This window comes from Chinchilla lanigera, unplaced genomic scaffold (assembly GCF_000276665.1).
Source record: "Chinchilla lanigera isolate Chin_1 unplaced genomic scaffold, ChiLan1.0 scaffold00035, whole genome shotgun sequence".
NCBI classification, from domain to species: domain Eukaryota; kingdom Metazoa; phylum Chordata; class Mammalia; order Rodentia; family Chinchillidae; genus Chinchilla; species Chinchilla lanigera.
Genome location: NW_004955436.1, coordinates 4,751,655 through 4,757,971, shown reverse-complemented (window position 1 = coordinate 4,757,971; position 6,317 = coordinate 4,751,655).

Below are 6,317 nucleotides of genomic sequence, written 5' to 3'. Positions count from 1 at the left end.
CTCCTGCGCCCTGCAGTCGCCGCAGACGGACCTCAGCGCGGGGAGGATCGGCGGGTCTGTGGCGCCGCGTGAAGGATCCAGCCTCCCGGGAACTTAGATGAGTAGTTTTTCCACCGTGAGCTCTTCTTGCTAAATTTCTACAGAACGGGATGAAAATGAAACCAGGGACGAAATGACAACACGAATGTCAGGCAGAAACATGGGCCCTGGACCCATTTCACCGTTCGTAGGGAAGGGAGTGTGTAGGAGACGGGCTCTCGCTTTGGTTTGATCCGCAGTGTCCTGGAATCACCGGCAGTCTCGAGCTGAAGGTGGCAGTGAATGGTTCCTGAGAAAGGAAAGTTTTCTGTTTCGAAAGCACAGCATGTAATCCTGTGAGTGCCACTAAGAGCCGTTTGGGCTTAAATACTGCGGGGAGAGGTCCTGAGTTCAAATTAACTAGTGCAAAGATGTTTGCTGAGCTCCACATGTGGGGCATCGTTCCAGGTTTTGTGCACGGAGACAACACTGAACATAAGGAAGTTTCGCCGGGTTGCAGTGTGTTCTGAAACACTCCTCACCGGCACATACTTTTTCTGGCTTTTTTCTCCCATTGTTAATCTCATGGGCATGGAGTTGCCAGCAAAGAGAGGAGGAGGAGGGGATGAGAGGAGACGGAAACAAGACGAAGAGGAAGATGGACGAGGAGGAGGAGAAGAACGTGCTTGTAGGGGTCTTAATCTCCCTCCTTACTCAGACGCCGTACTTGACACCCGTAACCTACAGGAGGAGAAGTTTATTTTGGCTTAGTTTTCAGCCCTCGTCTCTGCTCCCAAGGAAAAGCAACGTGGCCGAGGGCGTGGTGAAGGAAAGCTGTTCGGGTCGTGGTGTCCGGGCCGCAGAGAGTGAGGACAGGCGCAGAGAAGGGAGGTAAACCCTGCCAGGCCACAACCGCAACCGCCCCTACTGACCAGACCCCACCTCTTATCACCAGGACCACTGTGACCCCCAAAATCCAGTCCCCTTCCAAAGCCACCACCTTTGAGCACATGAAGCTCTTGCAGGACCACAGATGTAAACCGTAACATATGGCGTTTACCTTTTTATTGTCCATACCACCTTATTAACTATATACAATGTAATGTAGGGTCAGGATAAGGTAACACATTACAGGGACAGAGTCATTATTCTTGAGGCATTCATATTTTAAATGGGGAAGGCGGAAAAACCCTGGTGGATGTGCCATATGTGTGGCGTTGCTCAGCCCATGGGGGAGTGGGCCCTGGACCCCTAGGCCACATCTGCAGAGGCCCAGCCTCTTTATATGAACTGGCACAGAATCTACGCACATCCTCCCCTAAGACGTAAATGATAACTACACTACTTGTCTACTTTTCACAATATGCTGATGCTCCTACTGCCTACTGTGCCTGAGTGCGAAAGTCGTTTATGTCCGCCCTGGGGGGGTTTCACATCTTCTAGCTGCTTCCGAGAAAGCACAGCCACTACCCTGTTACCTTCTGTGTACAGTTAAAGCTTACACCTTCACTGTCCTTAAGAAGATGAATCTTGTTCTCCGAAATCAAACTCTTAGACTGAATTTTTTAAAGGAATTTGGAAGATAAATTTGTTGATCTATGGCATAATATTACCTATATGTAGTTATAATAATTTTAACATTGACTATTTCTCAATGTAGGAACTTCATAACCAAAATATACAAAGCCGGGGCTGGGGATTTAGCTCAGTGGCAAAAGCGCCTGCCTGGCAAGCGCAAGGTCGTGAGTTTGGTTCCCGGCACCGGAGAAAAACCAAAAAAAAAAAAAAAAAAAAAAAAAAAAAAACCAAAACCAAGAAAAAAAAAAAAAAAAAAAAACAAAAAAAAAAAAAAAAAAAATATACAAAGCCATCTATAAATTAGGTAAGGTGTTTATCCAAATGAGATCACACATTTGATATCCAATACATATTAATTTACCTTACTAAATGAATGCAGAGTAATGTAAGAACAGAAAATGAGAATAAATTAATGAAACAAAAGGATTAATTAAAGTATTATTGGGAAAATAATTAAATCAAGGATGCCAGGTGTTTTCAAGCAACTGAAAAGTAAAGTCTGGCTTACTGTTATACTTCAAATGGATAGAGTAAGTAAACTGTGTTTGAAAACATTTTATCCCACTTATTACTGAATAAAAGGTACATCTACAGAAAAAGCACAAAGCAAAGACATATAGATCAGTTCTATGTTACAAATCAAGCACTTGTTTAAATATCCAACAGGTTAAGGAATAGAGCTTGGTCAGTAACCAGGAAGACCAGCTGCTATTCACCTCCTGTGGACCTTTCCTTTCCAGCAAGTGAAGCTACGTGATCTTTATTTGGAAAGTAACCCTCTTACCAAGTTTTGGACTTGGATGAGTGTAGTACTCATATATGATGATATCGTCCGCCTCTTTCATTCTGCGTGGTTGACGAGCTTCACCCATCCATGGAACTGCATGCTATATGCAGCCCACGGTGGGCTTTTCCATTGCCCTAGGGATGGGAATCCGCCCTTTTCAGTTTGAGGCTGCTGTGAATCACAGGAAGGTTCTTCTACATCATCTCTTGGTGCCTAAGGGCACAGGGAGAAAATGTGGGTTACGGATTTGTGACTGCTCGGGAGGTTTCCAGAGATCATGAATAGGCCTTTGCCCGGCGCATGTGCTGCAGGTGACCTCCCCCCGGCTTTGGTGTGGCTTTTCACTGTCTTCACAGTGTCTTTTCACTGATCATAAACTTTAATGTCGATCATATTTTACTTATGAAGAGTCTTTGGGGGTCCTGTTTAAAAGGTATTACTCTGACACTCTCTAACACAGCTCCTAGAAGTTTTATTGTTTTTCACATATAGAATGTGTACACTTGGGATAGACCTTAGTTTACAATATAAGAAAGGCATCGAGTATTTTTCTATATGAGTGTGTGAGTAATGCAGCACCATTTACAGTGACCATAGTGAAAGAACCATCTTTTTTTTCTATTGCACAGATGAGCAACCATTTTCACAGCATAGCTGCTCACATATGCATGGGTTTTAATTCAGTGTAAGTTTTAAGCCCTGCATCATTTTATACACCCAGTGTTCTTCAGTGGTCCACAAAGTATGAACCCGAAAGCTGGAGCATCAGTAGCCCCTGGTGATGTGTAAAAACTGCAAACCCCGCCCCTGACCTACAATCAGAAATCCTTCCCAAGCTGGAGACAGTTGCGGTTTTCTGGCCAGCCCTTGCAGGGATTTGAGCCCAACTGACCTGTAAGTCCCTGCTCTGCTTTTACTCGTGGAGATGTCCCTCTTCCTCATTCCTTCCGGTATCTCCGAGTCTCCCTGCAGAGCTGTTTCCGTGGGGATGTACAATGAGTGGTGCTTTAAGCTAAGTGGTGTCATAAGTCATTAATTTTAAAAACTTTAAAAATTTGTAAATACTTTTATTCTGTATATTCTATAGGTTTTTTGTGTTTTACATTTTGGGAAATTTTTTTTTTAAACTTTTTAGTATGATGTATGAACCCAAGCCTGCCCCAGTCAGGATCTTCCATGTCACTGTTTTCCAGCTTCGCATCATCACCCTGGAAGATCCTCAAGGGAAGTAACACATAAGAACCTCCCATCTCCTGTGCCAACAGTGCTTTTCTCTGGAATCCCTCCTGAACGTCTGCCTGAGGCCGTGCGTGTGTGCGTGCGTAGAAGCTCGAAGCAGTACATGCTAAAGCAATGGTTAAAACATAAATAAAAGAGAGATGATAAGAGTGGGCAGATCTTTCTCCAAAGAGAAGAGGACCAACAAATGGAGGAAACGGGGAGGAGGGAGAAGGGAGGGGATGCAAACAGGACTAAGATGTGTCAGGTACACGTGCCGGCTCTGCACAGTGAGTGGGTACTAAATACGGAAACCACAGCATGGTCACGTTATCTTTATCGAGTCTGCAGCACATGGCCGTCTATGCTGCCCTTCCCCATGACTGTCGGAGCAGTAGGTTTGTTTATGAACATCAACAATTTTACAATCAGCCAGCACCGTCACAAACACAGGAGCAATGCAGTGGACAGTGATGTTACAATGGCTGCATCACCAAGCAGCAGGAATTTTTCAGGGTGTTATAATCTTAGGGGGCCAGAGCCACATATGTAGTCCATCACTGACCAAAATGTTACATGGCACATGACTATTAAACTTATCTTTCCTCTTGAAAAATTACATTAAAAATTGAAGCCTAGGATGAGATTATCTTCCTTCAATGAGTTTTTATGTTGGCTTCTATCTCTCACCCGTGGACACCAGTACATATACCGAGCACAAAATTTCCAGGTTAACTTCAGCCCATTTCAGGCAACAAGATTATTTCGAACGGAGCTGCAGTCTCTGTCAGAGCGAATATACTTCTCTCAGGGGACTGAGTGCGTACACCCTGTGTAAAACTTCTGTCTGGAGACTTAATTTTTCATGTGATGGTATTTGGAAGTGAGACCTTTGGTGCATAATTAGATTGTGAGAGCAGAGCCTGCAGAAGGTATTAGTTGTTCATGAAAAATGCCCATGAGCATGCGCTTCCACCTTCAGCTAGGAAGGGTTACAGCGAGAAGAGGGCCATCCACGAGCCTGGAGCAGCCCTCACCAGACTCTGAACTTGCCGATCTTGGACTTTGCAGGCCTCGGGACTGTGGGAAATAAATCCATGCTGCTATAAGCCACTTATAATTAAGAGATAAGTAGGAACTGTGTTGCCAGAAGGAATTATGTCTGCACCATAACTCACAGCCAGGATCCCACCGGTTCATAGCAGCAACCAACCACAGCAATAACAGCAATGTAGACTCCAGAAAAATGCTCCTAAGGATTAGAACATATTTCTAAATTTCCCTTTTAGTATTTCTTTCTCACATGCTTATTTTTTTAATCACGTGAAAGTATTTCTCACAAACAAGTGATAGATGATCTTAAAGCATATGGGAAAAATTTGTAGATGTAATGGTAAAATAAAAATTTTAACTTGAGAATGCTTACATAACTTTGCATTCTGAGAAAATTGTAGCTCACATGGAGTTTTATGAAGTAAGACAAAGACATCGCATGCACCTTACCCTGGTCCTGTCAGTGGTAGCATCGTAACAAGTGTATAGGAGAGGGTCACCACCAGCAGAGGGACACTGAGACAGTCACAGGAGCATTCAGGCAGCGCAGGGACCCTGAATTGCCCCCTTTTATAGCCATGCTACTTCCTATCAGTTCTGCTTAACCCTCTGACCCCAGAAGACCAGGGCTCTTAATCTGTATGAGCCCAGCAAAGGTGTTACCACCTTCCTCCTGCAGTTAGAAGCTGTATAGCTGGTAATCTCCCAAACACAAGGGAACCTTAAAAACATCGAAATAACCACTTGGAAAGCTTCACCATCACAATAAGTGTTCACAATCCATATTGTCATTGTTGTAGTAAATATGCTTATTTTTCCCTCCACATGTTTACTTCGGTTGTCTTTCATCCTTGCATGTCTAGGTAGTATTACAGGTAAGATAAAAGTTCAAATGGGGGTATTGCCTTTAAAATCATTGCATACAGCAGGCGTTGAAGAAGTTGTTGGCAAATTCTCATTTGTGTTAGTTTAGTTACCATATAATTATACTTTAACAGTAACCAGTAGCAGCAAAGTGATCCAATATTTTCTTTTGTAATATGAATGTTTCCCAGGCAGCCTGTGAGATGCAGTGTAAATTGTATTGTTCTGCTCTTGGGGAAGCCAATGTAATCAATGATGGGATTGTATTTAAAATTTTAATACATGTTATATACAAATATTTTAATGATAATTTATCACACAGATGTATGTGACCTTAAGTCAATTTTTTACTTGTTTTATTTGGCAACATTATACTCCACTTTTACTAGGGCCTTCTTAGAAGGATATCATTTGGTTGGGTCTCGAATTCCATGTGTCCATTAAATCATACATAGCTATTCGGGTGAAACTAGAATAAGATATCTGTCAAGGGATCTCTCAATGAAGAACACGCTCTAACAGGTTTGAGAGGGTGTGTACATGTGTGTGTGTGTGTGTGTGTGTGTGTGCACAAGTGAGAGAAGAGTAAGTGAGGATGAGTGCATGTGAACATCAACAATTTTACAATCAGCCACCCGTGCTTAGGCACTAGCCAGCAGTTTAGCACAAGTAACATTCACCCTCGAAAGTGAGTCTGTCCATAGTGAAGCAGACTGAAGATACTCCAACAGATAAACATGGGGACTAAAGCTATTTTGCTGAATTTTCTAGCGCACTCGTTTCTTAGATAATGCAGTTA